Source organism: Mauremys reevesii, linkage group 6, assembly GCF_016161935.1.
Source record: "Mauremys reevesii isolate NIE-2019 linkage group 6, ASM1616193v1, whole genome shotgun sequence".
In the NCBI taxonomy this organism is placed as follows: domain Eukaryota; kingdom Metazoa; phylum Chordata; order Testudines; family Geoemydidae; genus Mauremys; species Mauremys reevesii.
Window position 1 is genome coordinate 94,451,953 of NC_052628.1, and position 21,286 is coordinate 94,473,238.

Below are 21,286 nucleotides of genomic sequence, written 5' to 3' on the forward strand. Positions count from 1 at the left end.
CACATCTTTTACCTTGCAGTAACTATGAGGGCAGGGGACTGGACTCGATGACCTCTCGAGGTCCCTTCCAGTCCTAGAATCTATGAATAGTGTGAGAGAGATCCTGAAGTGAAAACCACAGTGAAAATGAGCCACTCTTCCTTATGATAAAACTAGGGCTGTCAAGCAATTAAAAAAAATTTTTTTTTAAATCATGTGATTAAACAATAATAGAATACTATTTATTTAAATATTCTGGATGTTTTCTACATTTCAAATATATTGACTTTAATTGCAACACAGAATACAAGGTGTACAGTGCTCACTTTATATTTATTGTTATTACAAATATTTGTGCTGTAAAAAAAAAAAAGGTGTTTTTCAGTTGTTCTCATACAAGTACTGTAGTGCAATCTCTTTATCATGAAAGCAGCAAAGAGTCCTGTGGCACCTTATAGACTTAACAGATGTATTGGAGCATGAGCTTTCATGGGTGAATACCCACTTCGTTGGATGCATGCTTCAATATGTCTGTTAGGCCTTGGCTACACTTGCAAATTTGCAGCGCTGCAGCAGGGTGTGAAAACACACCCTTTCCAGCGCTGCAAATTGCAGCGCTGCAAAGCGCCAGTGTGGTCAAAGCCCCAGCTCTGGGAGCGCGGCTCCCAGCGCTGTACGTTATTCCCCACAGGGAGGTGGAGTATGGACAGCGCTGGGAGAACAGTTTCACAGCAGATTTGACAAAACGCTTAGAAGATAGGGACCTCTTCTTTCTTGTCCCCTGCAGAGGAATTCCAAAGAATTAAGAAACAGCTATGATGACTAATATTAAATGTTTGTTTGATTTTTATTTTAAAAATTAGTCTGTGAAAACACAGATGTCTTTTTGTTTAGATATACGTCTCAATAGTGTCAAGTGTGGTGGGTTTTCTTTAAATTATGAGACTGAAAAATCATTAGATGCTAAAGCTTCAAAAAAAAGTTTCTATTTGAATTGAACTTGTAAGTTTTGAGGAAAATCTAAGGCCCTTGGTCCTGCAATGGGATCCAGGGGACACACCTCTGTGCCTATGTGGAGACTAGTGACTTCCAAGTGGTCTGCCCTCACAGCTCATTAAAGGACTGGGGACTAAATCTGTAACCTAATAGTAACTGGTATAATTCTGGTTATGACTATGGCTTTGGCTACACTTGCATTTCAAAGCGCTAAGTGTAGTCAAAGCGCCAGCGCTGGGAGAGCCCCAGCGCTGTCCGTACTCCACCTCCCTGTGGGGAATAACGTACAGCGCTGGGAGCCGTGCTCCCAGCGTTGGGGCTTTGACCACACTGGTGCTTTGCAGCGCTGCAATTTGCAGCGCTGGAGAGGGTGTGTTTTCACACCCTGCTGCAGCGCTGCAAATTTGCAAGTGTAGCCATGGCCTTAGAGCTCCAAATGCTGTGTTCAATGGGTTCTAGTCCTTGGTGGGTTCCTGTAAAAACTCAGTTTCCAATGAAATAAATAAATTGTGCAAATACCAGAGGTACAACTTCTTCTGTGATTACAGTAAATGACATAAAAACTCTAAGCCAGTCCAGTCCAGGGGTAATAAAACAGGAGTCTGACTGGAACACCTTCACATCAGTTTCTTTCCTGCATGTTGCAATCCTGTGTACTTCAGCTGCTGGCCTTCTTCCAGCAACAGGCAAGTCTCTGCCAAGCTCAGAATCTCCTAGGTCTCAGCTCTCGGGCTATCCATTGTTTGGTCTTTCCTCAGGAGCCATCTTCCTGAGTGCTGTCTCCAGCCTGCTCTCCTGCAGGGTCTGGCTGTGTCCTAAGCCAGGTCTGTTCTGACCTAGCAGTTTCATTACAATACCTTTATATTTTCCTGCTGGTCTGAGAACACACCTTTTTTTTTTTTTGGGCTCTTTAAAGGTATTAGCCGCTCACCTGTGCCAGTGCCCCATAATTCTTAATATCCTCATTAAATGGTTTAAAAGTGACACGTAGAACAGAATGCTCTGTTTAATCGATTTTTCTAAGGAAGAATTTCCATATGTTTTAGCTCAGTTTGATTTAATCACTTATTTATTCTTGTAACCACTGGCAACAAAGCACTGGGAATCTTGGAACATCATGGAAATGTGGTGCCTTTTGCCTGGACTGTTGTAGTGTAAATAGTGTGGTATGAGACTTGTCTGCACAGATCAACTACTGGCATCCTTTATTAGGTATTGGCAACCAGCAACAACGTATAGATGGAGAAGTGTAAGAAGTTAGTATTCTCTAAAGGGGGTAAATGAAGCTGAACGTAACCATGACAGATGGCATTCAGCCTGTCCAGGATGAACTGTTCTTGCTGTATAAATATTGAAAAGTTAATTACCTAAATATATAATCTTCACAGACAGAAAGCACTTACCTTTCACTATGCTGCCTGCATAGGGTCTACTTCTATTTACATAATAAAGTAGTATTACTAAAGGGGATATTCAGAGTTGTTAACCTTGTGAAAGTACAAACCTTGGAAGGAAGTGGGACATTGCCATGGATTGAGAGAAAGTGGTAGTCCCAGAGAATATTAACGAATAGTTCTTTCTGTCCCCAGACATAAAAATCAGGTGAAATTAGTAAAGGAAATAACCATCTTAGGGCTTGGCTACACTTGCAAGTTAGAGTGCATTAAAGCAGCGCCGGGCGCCCCAACTCCTGAGGTGTCCGCACTGGCAAGACACGTAGAGCGCCTGGACTCTACAGCTGGAGCACTCCTGGTAATCCACCTCCACGAGAAGGTGTGCCCTGGCTGACCCGGGCATCAGTGTGGATGAGGTGTTGCATTACTGCACTGTGATTGGCCTCCAGAAATGTCCCATAATCCCCTGAAGTCAAATGGCCACTCTTTTCATTGTTTTGAAATCCGCTGCAAGCATGCAGATATCTCCTTTCAAAGCTCCGTTTCTGACAGCCAACATGCTTATCTCCTCCGGGACAAAGCAAACCATTAGTATGGATTGCTGCTGTTGTGAGCCTTTGTGAAGGGAGGAGAGGGAAGGGGGTCTGCTGCTGTCTGAACTTGCAAGACAGCATGCTGACACACTCTCAGCTCCCCCAAACACTGTCTCTCCCCCCACATACACACAACACACTCCCTGTCACACTCCACCCCTCCCCACATTTGAAAAGCACGTTGCAGCCACTTGCACACTAGGATAACTACCACATTGCACTACTCTGTGGAATTGCAAGAGCTGCTAATGTGGCCATGTCAGTGCGCTTGCAGCTGGCAGTGTAAACACACGGCAGTGTTTTCCCTGCTGCAGTCTCCGAAGGCTGGTTTAACTCCCAGCACTCTACATCTGCAAGTGTAGCCAAGCCCTTAGACTGGTTTACAGGATGAGGTAAGGCCACTTGCTAACTTCAACTTGATACTCAATGTGTTCAGCGACAAGATATAAGAAAAGGGAACTTGCGTCTGGGTCTGTATAATCAAAGCAAGATGTGAGTTGGCAGGAAAGAGAACCAAAAGCTAACTAAAGTTTTTAGAACATTTTTGCCATCTTAAAATTTATGGACCAGATTCAGTTCCAGCAGCATTCAGAGAAAAGGCTGGCACTGTTAAGTGATTTGTCATGCTGTGACCCTCTATATTTGGAGCTTGGACCCTTGTTCAAGCTAGAGCAATCCTTAGGCTGCTTGCTGTTGCATTAAGTCCCAAAGGACTATTCCAGCAGCTGAGAACAGTTTGAGTCCAGCAGGGCTCCACCCATGTACCCTACCGTTTGGACTTCATGGGGGAGAAGTAGAGCCATTATACTAGGATTTCACCATGTATCTGGTAATCCCCAGTGTCTGGATCCAACACTTGACAGCCCCTTAGTGCTATCATGATATAATTAGCAATTAGGCCCTGTAACTGTAACCTAAAACTGGTTTTGGTGAGATTATATTGGTCTTTTGAGTCTTTATTTTAAAACTACTAGTGAAGTATTTTATTGAACGTTAAACTTGCTTGCTTTTGGTTTTTATAGTGGGACAAGGGATCTAATCCTGAGGCCGAAGTAGTTATGGTACATTAAGTGGCATGATACTAAATCTCACTACTTAAACACTGATTTTTTTACCTCACTTATGCTTATTATATTAGGATAACTTCATAACTTTTACTACAAAAATATTTGCGAAACTTGGGTGACCAGTCATTAACAGAGACCTCAAGCAGAGAAGAGTAAATGAGATGTCTAGTAAGTAGTGGTCCCCTCCATAGCCCCACTTTCCAAGATTGTGAAGAGGCCCTCTAGGAAAAGATTTAGAGACTTATCTGATAGGTGCAGAAGGAGGAGCACTGCTGGAAGTTAGACTAAAATGTAACTTTCAGTCTATATGTATTCTTTCAGGTGTTAGGTACCAACTATGCCCCACTGGAGTTGATGTATCTACATCTGACCTTTTATTCTTTTTAAAAAAGAAAAAAAAAGCCTAATCAGAACCGGGCTTCCATATAAAGATCTTCACATTCCCCAGGCACTGTGTACAATTATCATTACTCATTTTATAGATGAGTAAACTGAAGTGAATTGTCCTGGGGTGATGAACAAGTTCAGAGTTGGAAATTTAATCACTGTCTGAGTCCAAGTCCTTCCCACAAGTTCTATTCAAGTACAGAACAACAATGTTTAGTGAATGCTGTGCTCAAGTACAGGGGTTTTGCACTTTGTCATGATTGTTAGTCTCTCCCTTCAGTTTAATTTTCTCCAAATGCAGACCTTCCCTCTTAAGTTGATGGAGCAAATCTGCAGTTAAATCTTTGCCCATCCCCTGGAGAGGCAGTAGTTAGGTGTCTATACTGGGGCTTAAGTTAATTTACCTGTGTTTCTCAGGGGTTGAGTTCACACCTCTGAAGTTGTAGCTAGGTCAATCTAAGTGTTGAGTCCAGACCAGACCTTAGTGGCTACCACTGAAGGGATGAGTTTTGATTTGGAGAGTAGGCAGTACACAAGCTAGCAGAGTTTGGAAGGATGAAACCATGAAAATAAGTAGATGGATGATTATGGAGAGAACCAATTGCTGAAATAAAAGATGATCACATCTTCTTTTCCTCTTTTCTGTAAAGGGCAGTCTTTGTGATGAATAACATGAAGTTGCAAGTATTGTCAAATCACTGCTCACAATTAACTTATTGTCAGTAAGCAAGATTGTGCTGTTGAAGAGGCAACATGCTGATGAGGGGAACGTGAGAGCTTGCAGAAAAGAATCTGTAATATTGGACAACCTTCTAGACATAACTAGGAATTAGGGCTGTTGATTAATCTCCGTTAACTCATGCAGTAACTCATAAAAATTAATCACGATTCAAAAAAACTAATGCAATTAATTGCAGCTTTAATCGCACTGTTAAACAATAGAATACCAATTGAAATGTATTAAATATTTTGGATGTTTTGCTACATTTTTATATATATATTTATTTATATATATATTTATTTATATATATATTTATATATTCTGTATTGTAATTGAAATCAAATGTGTTCTTGATTACAAATATTTGCACTGTAAAAATGATAAAAGAAATAGTATATTTGAATTCACCTCATACAAGTACTGTAGTGCAATCTCTTTGTTGTGAAAGTGAAACTTACAAATGTAGATTTCTTTTTTGCACAACTGCACTCTCAAACAAAACAATGTAAAACTTCAGCCAATTGCTAAGACAAACACAGGTTTGTTTACATTTATAAGAGATAATGCTGCCCTCCTCTTATTTACCATGTCACCAGAAAGTGAGAACAGGCATTTGTATGGCACTTTTGTAGCTGGCATTGTAAGGTATTTACATGCCAGATATGCTAAACATTTGTATGCCTCATTCATGCTTCAGCCACCATTCCAGAGGATTTGCTTCCATGCTGATGACACTTGTTTAAAAAAGTGTTAATTAAATTTTGTGACTGAACTCCTTGGGGGTGAATTGTATGTACCCTGCTCTGTTTCACCCCTATTCTGCCATATATTTCATGTTATAGCAGTCTCAGATGATGACCCAGCACGTTATTCATTTTAGGAATACTTTCTGTGCAGACTTGACAAAATGCAAAGACGGTACCAGTGTGAGATTTCTAAAAATAGCTAAAGCACTGGACCCAAGGTGTAAGAATCTGAAGTGCCTTCCCAAATTTGAGAGGGACAAGGTGTGGAGCATGCTTTCGTAAGTCTTAAAAGAGCAACACTCCGATGCGGAAACTACAGAACCCGAACCATCAAAAAGGAAAACTAAGCTTCTGCTGGTGGCATCTGAGTCAGATAAAGAAAATGAATATGCGTCGGTCCACACTGCTTTGGATTGTTATCAAGCAGAACCCATCATCAGCCTGGACGCATGTCCCCTGGAATATTGGTTGAAGCATGAAGGGACATATGAATCTTTAGCGCATCTGGCATGTAAATATCTTGCAACGCTGGCTACAACAGTCCCATGCAAACACTTGCGCTCACTTTCAAATGACATTGTAAACAAGAAGTGAGCAGCATTATCTCCTGCAAATGTAAACAAACTTGTTTGTCTGAGCGATTGGCTGAAGTAGGACTGAGTGGACTTGTAGGCTCTGAAGTTTTTTACATTTGTTTTATTTTTGAATGCAGTTATTTTTTTTGGACATAATTCTACATATGTAAGTTCAACTTTCATGATAAGGATATTGCACTACACCACTTGTATGAGGTGAATTGAAAAATACCTTTTGTTACAGTGCAAATGCTTGTAATCAAAAAATAAATATAAAGTGAGCACTGTACACTTTGTATTGTGTTGTAATTGAAATCAATATATTTGAAAATGTAGAATACATCCAAAAATATTTAAATAAATGGTATTCTGTTATTGTTTAACAGTGCAATTAATTGCGTGATTAATTTTTTTTAATCGCTTGACAGCCCTACTAGGAATCTATTTTGAGTGAAGTGTGTGGATATGACTTAAAACTTTGAAATGAAATGAAGGGTGCAATTCATGCCAGTTCCAAACACTAGAGCTTTGACATGGAGCATTAGCCTGTATGCATAGGCAGTGTGCAGAACGGCTATTGGCAACTGAAGAGTTCTTAAAAAAATTTGAAACAAAACACAGCATCGTGTAAAGGTGACAAGAACTATAAGAGGAGTCTTCTCAAACTGTGGGAAAGAAACTATTCAGCAAGCTACATTCTTTATAAACTGGAGAATATGTTGAGGATATTAATGGTAACATTTAATTTTAAGGCTTTTTGGTTCTGGCCACCTGTCAGTATTCTATGGTGAAAGGTGTTTACAGTGGTCTGTTTTCATCTTTCTGAAGGGAAGGCAATCATCTACCAGTGAAATGAGAACTAACTTTCCTTTTAATCCCTAATTTACTCAGCAGTACTTGAGTACATTGGAGAAATAAACTCCAGCTTCTGAACCACGGTGATTGTTGGCTAAAAATGGCCCCTCCTTATCCCCCATGTTGGGCGTTTAATTTCTTGTGTGCTGGGTGAGTATCAAGCTCTGTAAAAAAAGAAGAAAAAAAAAAAATTCTGCCATGACTGACTCACAGCAATGATTCCTAATGGCTGTGCCTAAACAGAGTTTTCTGTAAAGCTAAAGCTCATGCAGCTCTATCAGTACTAGCCACACTGGGAGTGCTATTGTAGACTGGCCACTGGCATTTTTATCATAGCATCCTAAAGTCCTGCTCTGAGTAGGTGTGAAGCTCTTGAGCAGATAAATCGTTTTTTCTATCAACTGAAACTTGACACATGCCACTGTACTTAAATCATGTTCTTCTAGTCTTCTTGGAAGAACTGGTAATTATTCCTTTCAAACATGTTCTATATGTCTAAGCAGAAATGGTGGTTTGAGGGTAATCTGTAACAGGCTTCAGCTATTGGTTTCTGTAGTAAATAAAAATAAACTATACTCAGTTGACTTTTCTAGACCCTAAATTTACTTCTTGCATAAGAGATACCATTATTGTTTTAATTAGACCACCCTTGTCAGTCTACTAGATGTAGGTACCTGGATATTCTTCTGATATATACGAATTTGCCAAATTAAAAAAAAAAAAAAAAGTTAAAGCCAGATCAATGTATCACTGTCTTACTTTGTGAATTAGTCATTTTCTTTTTAATTACCGGATATTTCACCTACTACAAGTACTGCAATAGCTTATGAAGATAATGAAGTAATATGCCACCTCATTACAACAGTGCCTCATATGTCATAATTTGCTGTTAAGTTGAGGCCAAACTGTGCAGATGAGCTTCTGCAATTGAGACCATAAATTAGTAGTGTTGGTATACACTAAAGATCTATTTGGGTAACCCTCTTTTTAATCATGAAATGCTACCAAATGATTGTAACCAAATTTGTAAAACTTGAAAAAGCTACATGAAGGTGTATGTGTTCAGTAAAGAAATTATTTCAGTGTTTGACTGGATTTTGAGGTCTCAGTAGTAATCTGGAATTACTTGACTGGGGGCATCTGAACTATTTTAGAGATAATTATGACAAAACTGAAGGGCTTTGTGGGAAATGGGTGGAATGCTTTTTGCCTCCAGTATTGTAATGATGGTGGTGTAGTAGTGTAGACTTGCCCTAAGTGAGTAAGAGAAGGTGGTCCCCTGGCCCCACCTGTACTAAAGGAAACTACCATCTTTTTTTTCTGAGTAGTTCTATTGAATATCTATCTTAAGAACCAAGATTGACTTCAGTAGGGCTACTCAGTGAGCAAGTTACTACACAGTGAGGTGAGAGTGTCAGAAACTGAGCCAGTTGGGCAAAGGGTGGGTGGGGTGGCAAGTGCTAAAGATTCCTAATGAAAATAGGAAGATGCTCTGGATAATCTAGCTGCATAATGTCTGAGGATTTTAGTAAGGTAGCTGGTAAATATAATTTGGGACTTGTCTACAAAAATTCACTATGTTCTGAAATTGTCTTTAAGAATCAGTTATATGTTGTCTTCAAATAACATGGCTGTACGTGCTAGTTGGGGTATGTCCTAATACAGCCAGAACTTTTTTAAATGGGTGCTTTAAAGCAAAGCTCTTATGTCCATATTCAGGCATTAGAATCATAGAATATTTGGAAGGGACCTTAGGAGGTCATCTAGTCCAACCCCCTGCTCAAGGCAGGACCAATCCCCAGATTTTTACCCCAGTTCCCCCAGATGGCCCTCTCAAGGATTGAACTCACAACCCTGGGTTTAGCAGGCCAATGCTCAAACCACTGAGCTATCCCTCCCCCCATTGAAATAGTTGGCCTGATTTTTCCCCCTCCTCCCCAAAAGTGTTAGACATTCAACAGCTGCCACTGACAACATAAGTGTCAGAGCTCTGCAGAAGGATCATTTTGGAAATGGAGTGTAACCAAAAAGTGTCACGGGATGGCCTCTCATGAAATACTGCAGCATCTGCTCTCTACAGGAAAACCAGTTAAATAAGGAAGGTCCCAGAAAGGGGCAGGGGAGAGGCAGGGAGAAAAATGCTGATGTCAGTGGACAATGCTATGTGTTCAGCACTCTGGAAAATGAGTCCACTTAGATGCTTAAATGTGGACTTATACTTACGCTTTAAACAAAACAAAAAAAATTCAAGGTTTCCACTGTTACACTACAACTGGTGTAGTGTAAGTGTACTAAGCAATAGTGCATTTGACCTATTGTTCTCAGTAGACAAGTTTTTATATGTGAGACGATTGCTAAAAAATCTTTAAAAAATAAAAATAAAATCATGTTCCTTCCTTCCCTCCCTCCCTCCCCCTCCCCGCCTTCTTCTGCCTCTCTTCCCATTGCCAACTTGCACACTAGACTCATAGTCTGTCTTTAGCTCGTTTTCTTTCTTGGTATCAGCTTCCTCAGTGTAATAGCAAACCCCTTTTGTTTATTGCGCAACTAGATAGACACCCACGGTTGGCCCGTAACCAGCTGACTTTGGCTCCGGGCTGTTTCATTGCTGTGTGGACTTCCGGGCTTGCTCTGCTCCCCTTCCCCCCAGGGTCGTAGAGCCTAGGCTAGAGTGGGGGAGGGGGGTCCCATACCTTGGGCTCCAGCCTGAGCCCAGAAATCTACACAGTCACCAGGAATAAATTGCAAACCTGTATTAAGTCTTCAGTTACAGCTGACATTCTTGTGTCTTGTGCTGGAGGCGACAATCTTCTGAAAAGTGATTACTAGCACGAGAGAGACTTGAAGTGGGAGGTAAACCAGGGCTGGGCAAACTTTTTGGCCCAAGGGCCACATCAGGGAATAGAAATTGTATGGCAGGCCATGAATGCTCACAAAATTGGGGTTGGGGTGTGGAATGGGGTGTGGGCTCTGGTGGGGGCTGGGGATGAGGATTTTGGGGTGTAGGAGGGTGCTCTTGGCTGAGACTGAGAGGTTCGGAGAGCAGGAGGGGGATCAGGGCTGGGGCAGGTGGTTGGGGTGTGCAGAGAGGCTCAGGGGTGCAGGCTCTGAGCAACGCTTACCTCAAGTGGCTCTGGGAAGCAGTGGCATGTCCCTTCTCCAGCTCCTACACGTGGAGCGGCCCCCGACCCAGTAACCACGTCAGTTTAGCCCCATTACCTTAAAAGCATTTACTTAGTATCTTATATAGGTTCTTACACAGTGTTCATCACCATAGTATCTGAGCACCTTCCAGCTGTGCATTGAACAGGGCTAAGAACTATCACACCTTTTTTTTTTTTCTCTCCTCCTTTCCCCAGTGGAAGTGTGCGCATAATAGAAACATGTTTAAAAACACATGTCGCTGTATCTTAGGGCTTGGCTACACTTACAAGTTGCAGCGCTGGTCGAGGCTTTCCAGCGCTGCAACAACACCCCGTCCACACTTGCAGGGCACAACCAGCACTGCAACTCCCTGGTTGCAGCGCTGGCTGAAAACCCATCCCGGCAGGGGTATAAGGAGTGCAGCGCCTGCTCAGCAGGTGTGGACACTCACCAGCGCTTTAATTGTCCTCCAGGGAATAAGGAGGTATCCCAGAATTCCTGTTCAGCCACTCTGCTCATCAGTTTGCACTCTACTGCTCTTGCCTCAGGTGACCCGCCCTTTAAATGCCCCGGGAATTTTAAAAATCTCCTTCCTGTTTGCTGCAGCCAGGTGTGGAGTGCAATCAGTTAATCAGTTACAGGTGACCATGCCTCCACGCGGCAAAGAAGCCCCAGCATGGAGCACTGGTGAATTGCAGGACCTCATCAGTGTTTGGGGTGAGGAATCAGTTCAGGCACAGCTGCGCTCCGGCTGTAGGAATTACGATATCTTTGAGCAGATATCAAGGGCCATGCTGGATCGGGGCCATGATCGGGACGCACTACAATGCAGGGTGAAAGTTAAAGAGCTGCGGAGTGCCTATTACAAAGCCCGAGAGGGGAATCGACGATCCGGAGCTGCTCCCACGACCTGCCGTTTTTACAGGGAGATGGACGAGATACTTGGGGGTGACCCCACTGCCAATCCCAGGATAACGATGGACACTTCTGAGCAGGCTGGGGGACAGGAGGAGGAGGCGGAGGAGGCGGCGGGGGGGGGAGAGGAAACCGCGAGTGAAGCTCCTGGGATGGGGGAAGACACCGCAGAGTCCCTGGAGGCATGCAGCCAGGAGCTCTTCTCAAGCCAGGAGGAAAGTACCCAATCGCAGCAGCCAGCAGTTGCAGAAGGACAAGCAGAGGAGCGGGTTACCGGTAAGCGGCTTTTATTTTCTGGGTGGAAATGTTTCTGGAGAGGAAGGGGGGTTATGGCTGCATGCATGCCAGCCTCTAGATGTGGAATAGCCCGTTGATGTGGTCTATCACGTCGCGGTAATCTGCTTCAGTTATCTCAGCAAAAGCTTCATCCAGAGCGTGGGCAATATGCCTGCGCAGGTTTATAGGCAGAGCCACTGTGTCCCTTGTCCCAGTGACGGTGACGCGTCCGCGCCACTCTGCTGCCAGTGGTGGGGGGACCATTTCTGAACACAGGCACGCCGCATAGGGTCCCGGGCGGAATCCACATTGCTCTAAAAGAGCCCCCTGCTGTTCCCTAGTGACTCGCAGTAGGGAAACATCTTCCAGGATTAAGTCCTGTGAAAAATGTTGGGAGACTCTTTAGTGAAGAGATAGGGAGATAAGATCACCCCTGCATCTGCATCTTCACTCAACCCCTCTAGCACTCCAGATTACCCGAAGCAACCAGCTCCCCTCTATCACTCAAGCCCCACTTCTCCCTATATAAGTAAGCACCCCTCACTCACCATTTCGTGGCTTCTGTTGTGTTATGCGTGTGGGGAAAAGAATGCTAAAGTGAGAACTCCCTCAGTGTAACAATTCATGTCTGGAGATAGTGGATACAATGCTGCCCGTGTTAAATGTTGTCATTTCTGTGTTTTTACAGTGACCTTGACTACTGGACTGCCCAGATGTTCAACATCACAGAGGCTTCAAAATTTGAGAAAAAATCCCCGAAAGAGCAAAGAGGACATGCTGAAAACTGTTCTTAATCACTCTGCTCGAGAGAGTAAAGACTTGAAGGAGTGGCGAGAGAAAGAAAGCAGGATCCGCAAGAGAAATGCAGTGGCCAAGAGGAAAAGCACGGAGCGGCTGCTAAGCATCCTGGAGCGCCAAGCGGAGTCTATAGAGTCACTCGTTGCCATGCAAGCAGAGCACTACCGTGCTACTCCCCCACCCGCCCCGTCCTTTGTGCCTTGTGCCCCAATGTCAGCTCAAACCACCTTTCCCCAGCATCCAGGTTCTTACCACCACCAGCTGCCTCCAACACCTGTACGTTCCCCAACCAGCCCTGATACCTACCACCACCCTTACCCTCTGCATTCAACCCCCATCACCATGCAGTATATGCACCCTGAAGTGCAGGATTCATTAAACAGCAATCCAGACAGGACATATGCAAACTTGTGACTGTACAGTTCACCAACCCACACCCCTGCCCTCTTGTGTTCATGAAATGTTGTGTGTCTGTCTGTCAAGGAAGTTTTTTTCTTTTCAATAAAACAATTCTTGGATTCGAAAACAGTCTTTATTATAGCAGATAGTGAAAGATACCTTAGCCCAGTAAAGAAAGAGGCACTGCAAATCATATTATTATTATGGATAATAGAATAACAGTGTAAGCAGTGCAATTCACTCCCATGCAAGGCAGCAAACATTACTGTTGGCTTTCAGCCTCAAATTCTTCCCTCAAGGCATCCCTAATCCTTGTAGCCCTGTGCTGGGCCTCTCTATTAGCCCTGCTCTCTGGCTGTGCATATTCAGCCTCCAGGACTTGAACCTCGGTGGTCCATGCCTCACTGAATGTTTCACCCTTCCCTTCACAAATATTATGGAGGGTACAGCAAGCGCATATAACCGCGGGGATGCTGCTTTCCCCCAAGTCTAGCTTCTCATACAAGGAACGCCAGCGTGCCTTTAAACGGCCAAAAGCACACTCCACAGTCATTCGGCACCGGCTCAGCCTGTAGTTGAACCGGTCCTTGCTCCTGTCAAGCTTCCCTGTATAGGGTTTCATGAGCCAAGGCAGTAACGGGTACGTGGGGTCTCCAAGGATCACAGTGGGCATTTCGACATCCCCTACTGTGATCTTCCTGTCTGGGAAAAAAGTCCCTGCCTGCATCTTCCTGAACAGGCCACTGTTCCGAAAGATGCGTGCATCATGCACCTTTCCAGGCCAGCCTGTGTAAATGTCAATGAAACGCCCGCGGTGATCCACAAGCGCCTGGAGAACCATAGAGAAATACCCCTTACGATTAACGTACTCTGATGCCAGGTTGGGGGGGGGGGGCAGAATAGGAATATGCGTCCCATCTATCGCCCCTCCACAGTTAGGGAAACCCATTTGTGCAAAGCCATCCACAATGTCCTGCACGCTCCCCAGAGTCACGGTCTTTCTTAGCAGGATGCGATTAATTGCCTTGCAAACTTGCATCAAAACGATTCCCACGGTCGACTTTCCCACACCAAACTGGTTCCCGACTGACCGGTAGCTGTCTGGAGTTGCCAGCTTCCAGATTGCAATAGTCACCCGCTTTTCCACCGTCAGGGCAGCTCTCAATCTTGTGTCCTTGCGCCGCAGAGTGGGGGCAAGCTCAGCACACAGTCCCATGAAAGTGGCTTTTCTCATACGAAAGTTCTGCAGCCACTGCTCGTCATCCCAGACTTCCATGACGATGTGATCCCACCACTCAGTGCTTGTTTCCCGAGCCCAAAAGCGGCGTTCAACGGTGCTGAGCATTTCCGTGAATGCCACAAGCACTTTGGTGTCGCACGTGGCAGGAGAATCGATATCGATATCATCGTCAGACTCCTCACTGTCACTTTGGAGCTGAAGGAATAGCTCGACTGCCAAACGTGTTGTGCTGGCGACACTCATCAGCACAGTCCTCAGCAGCTCGGGCTCCATTTGCCACAGAAATCGCGATTCACACAGAGAGTAAAACAGAAAGACACTCACAATGGTGCCAAACGCTGCCGGAAAGAGTGAATGCTGGGATGTGAAGCGATGCACCACGGGGCGCTGGCAAACAGGAAGCGGAATGACCCGCACACTTCCTTCCCCTTCCCACAATACTCAGCGCCAAAATGGGACGAGGTGCTCTGTGGGATAGCTGCCCCCAATGCACCTCTCAATACAGCGCTGGAAAGTGCTGCAAGTGTGGCCACACTGCAGCGCTGGTAGCTGTCAGTGTGGCCACACTCCAGCGCTGGCCCTACACAGCTGCATGACCAGCGCTGTAACTCCCAGCGCTGCAACTTGTAAGTGTAGCCAAGCCCTTAGCGAAGACAAGGTCAAAGAAATGTCTTGCACTTGCACTTATTGTGGAAGTTGGAAAGGTTTAGTGATGGTTCTTTCCTGTGAATATTCATTCCAAAGTCTTGAGCCAGCCCCCAAAAGAGCTCCAAAATTCAATAGATTACGTCTGTAACTACTGAATTTTTCAGTTTCTTACCAACACTTGATTGATTGAAATGGGTTAAGAACTTTAAATAATTCTCCAAAAGGGGACGAGGGGGGAACCTCTCTACCACATCCTTTTCAGTTTTAAACGATCATTGAAGTCTTCAATGATCATCTTGCATTTCCACTCTGTTGAAAGGAAATCCTTTAAGAGAAGACCAAAACAGCATAAAAGCAAAAAGACAAGAGTCTGACTCTCTAGAAAGCAATTATCAATGTATATCTAATTTGCAAAATCTATTTAGGATTAACTGCCACAAACAGGTATTATGAACAAACTTCATCGTCCTTATGCTTATGCTACAATAAATTTGTTAGTCTCTAAAGTGCCACAAGTACTCCTAATCTTTTTGCAGATACAGACTAACATGGCTACTACTCTGAAAATTCATCGTCCTTGTATTTATTATTTTAATCCAAGCCACTGCCTTTTTTTGTGGGGGGGAGGAATTGCAATAACCAAGCTTATACATAAAGTCTAAGAAATTATTGGGGAAAGAGGTTGATTTAGATTTGGAGCTGCGCTGTAATTTATGTTCACCTGCTTATTTTTGTTGTATGAATATATTGGTTTACCTTGATAGTCCAAGGGCGGAAATCAAGCAGGAAGGGAAAGAACAGATCAAGATAAACCACTTCTCAGTAAGCACTTGAGGGCTAAGAGACCATGCCAGGATAGGAAAAAATCCCAGGAATGCAAGAAATTGAAAGAACGCTGGTAGGTTTAAAAAGCAACACTCTCTCAAGATGGGGGGGGGGGGGTCATTCCGGAGAACCAGCCTGAAACACAGGCACCAATATGTTGCCAAAACACATAATGCTGCCAGACTGGACAGCTGCTGAGTCAAACTGACATGATTCTTGTCAGTTTCATGACTGCTGGTCAGTGGTGGGCTCCATAAAACTAAAAAGAATTGTTAATTTCACTCCATAGTTGCCAGGTCTTCTATGTTGCCATGTGCTCTGCCCCAGGCCTGGGACCCCTGGACTCCTGAGCCAGATGGTTCACCAGACTGCAAGATTTGGCCAGTCCCAGGAACAAGTTGGCTAAAGAGTCTAGAAACCCTGATCTCTGTGGCCAGCCTGCATGGTAGGGTTGCCCTGGAATTGTAGATTTGGAAAGTTTGGGGTGGGCTTCCCAAAGCTCCTGGCTCTGTGTCAGGAAGCTGAGAGGCTCTGAGAGCTCCCAGGACTTGCAAGCTCCCGGCCCTGCAGCAAGGAGCCTGAGGATCCTGAGCTGCAGGGCTGCCCCGAAGCTGCATACCCTAACAGCCCTGTTCCCCAGCAGGCCACTTGAAAAAACAGAATAGGATCCATCAGACTTTTTTCTAACCTGGGATGTTTTCACAGACAGGGCTGGCTCCAGACACCAGCCTACCAAGCACGTGCTTGGGGCAGCATCTTGGGACGGGGCGGCACTCCGGGTTTGTTTTTGGTTTTTTTGGTTCGGCCGGGCGACGCTGGGGGGAGGTGGGGCTTGCGAGGTGTGGCGCCATGCTGGGGGGGGGGGGACTTGGGCGGCACGACGCGATGCTCGGTGGGGGCAGGGGACTTGGGTGGCGCGACGCGACGTCGGAGGGGGCAGGGGGGCAGCGCTCTTTGTTTTCGCATAGGGCGGTAAAAATGTTAGAGCCGGCCCAGTTCACAGAACACTTCAGGTTGGACAAAAGTAAGGGTGGCATGCTCTGGTGTATTGCCATCCTTCCTTCTGCACTGGTGGTGGTGGTGGTGCTACCTTCAGAGCTGGGCAGCCAGAGAGTAGTGGCTGCTGGCCGGGAGGCCAGAGTTGCCTGGGCTATGAACTGCCAAACCCCGGCACAAATTAAGCCCTGAACATTGCTATTCTTAAGCTATATGAAAGAAGCATATGCACAGGGCTGGCTCCAGGCACGAGCTCAGCAAGCAGGTGCTTGGGGCAGCCAAGGGGAAGGGGCAGCATGTTGGTCTCTTCAGCAGCAATTCGGCAGCGGGTCCCTCTCAGACAGAAGGACCTGCCACCGAAGACGAAAGTGGCAGGGTGGAGCTGCCGCCGATCACGCCTCTTATTTTTACTTTTGCTGCTTGGGGCGGCAAAAACCCTGGAGCCGGCCCTCTATATGCATTGCTTAAGTTTTTGAGGACAACTTTAAATACTAAGTTGTTGATCCTGCCCGCCAATATACTGGATCATGGTTTTTAAAAAAAGAGAAAAATAAAAACGCTACCTTTCTTGTTGCCAAACTACAATCGTGAGAGAAAGGCGGAAGCAGTAAGTCTCCTTGAAACCTATGAAAGTTGTGGAGTTGCTACAAAAACCTGCTGACACTAAGACCACAGTGTGGACATGCAACAGCACTTTAATTAAAGTGGCATAATTTTTGTCGTCAAATCTCTGTAGTTTAGCCATAGCCTTATATTCCTACTATGTAGTTGCCCTTGTCGTAATCCTGCAGTATAGTACATGTTCTCTCTGCTCTGAATTGAATGCCCCAGCAACATTCACTTTCCACTTTCCGCTATCTACAATGTCCTCTTTCTGTTACTGAATTTCGTTGCATCAGAGTATTTCTCCCAGAATCAAATGAGTGGCTTTTAGTTTTTCTTTTAGTAATCTGCTTCCTTTGGATGCTCTAGCACAGGGATAGGCAACCTATGGCACGCGTGCCGAAGGCGGCATGTGAACCGATTTTCAGTGGCACTCACTGCCCTGGTCCTGGCCACCGGTCTGGGGCCTCTGCGTTTTAATTTAATTTTAAATGAAGCTTCTTAAAATTTTTTAAAACCTTATTTACTGTACATACAACAATAGTTTTAGTTATATATTATAGACTTATAGAAAGAGACCTTCTAAAAATGTTAAAATGTATTACTGGCATGCGAAACCTTAAATTAGAGTGAATAAATGAAGACTCAGCACAGCACTTCTGAAAGGTTGCCGACCCCTGCTCTAGCACATTTGTAAACTAGGCCTGTGAAGTAATAGAACATGTTTCCTTCTCTGAATTTACTCTCCATAACATTCTGATGTTTACCTTAGGGCTAGTCTACACTGGCAACGTTAAAGCGCTGCCGCTGCAGAGCGCTAGGAGAGATGCACCTCTCTACGAGGGGCGTAGTTACCAGCTCTGAGAGCCTGGCTACCAGCGCTGGAGCACTGTCTACACTGACACTTTACAACACTGAAACTTGCTGTGCTCAGGCAGTGGCGTAGCCAGGTTCTAAGTGCAGGGGGAGCAAACATTAAAAAAAAAAAGGTGCCCCCCCATGGCTCCTCCGGCCACGCTGTGGCCATGCTGCGCCCCCCCCCCCCAACACCCCGCTCATTGGGTCAGTGCTTACCTGGCTGCCCAGGTGCCTCTGAGCTACCTCCTCCTCCCCCACAGCGCCAGGGCGCCCAGTTCCTGCTGGTTCCTGCTGAGTACGGTGCGATCCAGGAGCCGGTTTCCCCACGGGGAACGGAGACCAAGCCCCGCCCGCTTGCCAGGGGCAGAATGCAGCGCCCCGCATGCCGCCCATTTACAAGGGCGGCAAACAACACCGAAGCGCGTCTTTACCTTGAGGTGTCTGTGCTCCGGGTGTCCAGCGCTGGCGGGAGAGCGGGAACAGGGGAGGGAGAGGGAGGCAGCTGCAGCTAATCCCCTGTTTGTGGCCAGGCTTCCCGCAGCAGCCGTGCGGGGCGCGTTTGCCCCACGTGGCAGCGCGCAGCCCTCCTGGCCAGGCGCGGGCGGCTGCACTGGAGTCCTGCAACAGCACGGCTTTGGCTGTGCCCGTGGAGAAGAGCTGGGAGGGAGACTCGCCGCTCGCACACCGTCACCCATGTGCGCACATTAGTGCTGCTGGGGAGAGGGAGAGGAGGCTGGAGCCCCACGCTCCCTCACCTACCCACCACAGCGGTTGCTGCAGCCCTCACTGCTGCTGGCCCCTGCACCTGCGAAGCAGCCGGTACATCCCCCTGCGGGCGGCGCTGCTCAGGGGGCACTTTGCACCCCACTGCCCGGAGAGCTGGAGCAGCAGCAGCACCTGTGCCCGGGCAGCAGCAGTGCCTCCTCCCATCCCTCACTTTCTTCTCCCGCGCTCCGAGCTGGGTGCCCTGCTGCAGCCCCTCCATGCCGTGAAGCTGCCAGCTCTCTGCCTAGTGCTGGAATGTCTTGAGCTGCCACCACAGCAGCTTCCCCCCTCCCGCTGCTGAGCTGAGCCGAGCCGTGCTGCGCTGCACAGGGACCCAGAGCTCTGGCAGCTCCCAGACAACCCCACTCAGGCACCGCTTTTGAAAAATGTGCTGAAGTGAAGCGGCTGCTTCCCCTGCACCCCGCTAGCGATGCTACTGCGCTCAGGGGTGTTTTTTCACACCTCAGAGCAAGAAAGTTGTAGCACTGTAAAGTGCCAGTGTAGACAAGCCCTTATGCTCTTCCTTTAAATATATTCCCCATAGGTTACATTTTAGCTATATTGCTGTTAGTTGGACCAGAGATGAGACTATACCAAAACCTATACAGCACTATGAGAAGATTTGGGAAGAGCTGATCAGAAACAATAAGCTACATTGCTACAAACCCTATAGGGAAACTTGGCACTCTATATGCTAATTAGAATGGTAGAGTTTCACACCTCTTTATACTCGTGAATGACTGCACAAGTGCAAAGTAGTAGAGATTTGAGACCTTTGGGCTTCACTGGGTGGAGAAGGCAGTCTTATTTCTCTGAGGGCTTGGCTACACTTACAAATTTGCAGCGCTGCAGCAGGTGTGAAAACACCACCTCTGCAGCAATATTGCCGCGCGGCGCAGCGTGAGTGTAGTCAAAGCCCCAGCGCTGGGCTGCGCTCCAGCTGTCCCAGCGCCCCCCGGAGGGAGGAGAGCGACAGCGGAGAGACAGCTTTTCGCGCCTGCTGGCGCGCGCACTTAGCGCCGCGCTCAGCGCGCTGCTGCCGCAGCAGCGCTGCAGCGCAGCGTAGCCAAAAGTGTAAAGCCTGATTGCCTTAATTCTATGAAGGGAACCATACAGAGCCCTTGTGCAGAAACTTGTGATAAGCAGTAATGGATCCTGGGAAACTTTCTGTAGAAAAGTACCTTGAACAAAAGAGGAAGAAAAGATGCCAGCTCTACACTATACATTTATATCAGTATAACTTAGTCGCTCAGGCATGTAAAAAATCTATGCCCCTGAGTGAGGCAGTTACACTAGGGGCTAGGTAGGTGTAACAGCACTATGATAATGGGGAATCTTCTCTTGGAGCTCCTGCCTCTCATGGAGGTAGGTTAATATGCCAATGGGAGAAGCTCTCCTGTTGGCAGAGTAGCATCTTCACTGAAGCGCTACATCAGTGTAGCTGCACTGGGCTGCGCTGCTGCAGCATTTGAAGTGTAGACCTGCCCTAAGAAACTGATGTAAAGGGCTTTAATGTTATGGGAATGATTGATAGCAGTTTTGTGAGTTAAAACTACTACTTCCCTTCACCTTCCCTCCTCCCACCCTCTTTAGGAAGATGGGAAATCTCCTTTGTAATCCTACTCCACACAACTATGTACAAGTGTGGAGACCCTTTTGGATGAGTGGAACAGCTGTGTCACACCACTAGTGTAATGAAGAGCTGTAGACTTTATTTTTCCTGTTTATAAAGCCAGCCCTTTGCTTTATGAAAAGCTACTATAGACACTAGGTGGAAACTGAACCAAAGAGTCACCATCTTGTTTAATTTCCCTACTGCAGAATAGAGAGTTCATAGTTTCGTGAGTTTGCAGAAAACTATTTTAACTGTTATATAGATGGTTGCACATCTGAGGAGGCACTGATGTGTGTCAGATGAGTTATTTAAATAAGAGTATGAAACTACTGCTGTCTAACTTCAGAGGACACAGTATAAGTGTGTTTATGTAGTTTGGACTAGAAATAGCTCACCCCATTCTATATCGTTCTACTACCATGAAGGAAGATCTGACCCAGAGCACTTATTTCCTTTACAATTTTATATAAACACTCAAAACTGCAAATGTAGTGGGACTAATGAATTGTTGTACAATTCATTTAGTTTGGAGGATGATGGAATCCTAGTAGTCAGCATGGAGAGTAGCATTGGTCCCTCAAACATTTTGTTTTTTGGCTACATAAAAGTGCTCTAATAAGAGCAAACTTTACTTGGTTATTCCTTCCGCTCCAGTGCTCTACCTGACTGTTGTCTATTTCCTCTCCGTTGATGCAGAATGAAACTTCTCTTGCTGCCTGGAGCTACCACTACTTTAATCTCTCAGTGTCACTTTGCAGTGTGAGTCTGCTGTCCTGTAGATTTGCTAACTCTTTAGTTTTGTTGTCACATGCTGCTAATTTAAACATTTTTGACTATACATTGAAGAAACTGCCCAGAATACATCTTTTTTTGGGGGGGGGAGGGAAGGCA

The 21,286-nt window shown here is 45.7% G+C and overlaps 1 protein-coding gene across 10 annotated transcripts in view; it reads left to right on the forward strand.

Moving 5' to 3' along the window:
* Positions 1 to 21,286, forward strand: part of GCNT1 (glucosaminyl (N-acetyl) transferase 1) — an 87,544-nt gene that overhangs the window by 60,910 nt on the left and 5,348 nt on the right. Inside the window, exon 1 of one of the 10 annotated variants that reach the window (XM_039543256.1) lies at positions 21,130 to 21,154. The exons of the other annotated variants lie outside the window; for them this stretch is intronic. The gene's annotated coding sequence lies outside the window, so the exon portion shown is untranslated. Of the gene's footprint in view, positions 1 to 21,129; positions 21,155 to 21,286 lie in introns of those variants that run through there. 10 annotated transcript variants of the gene reach the window in all.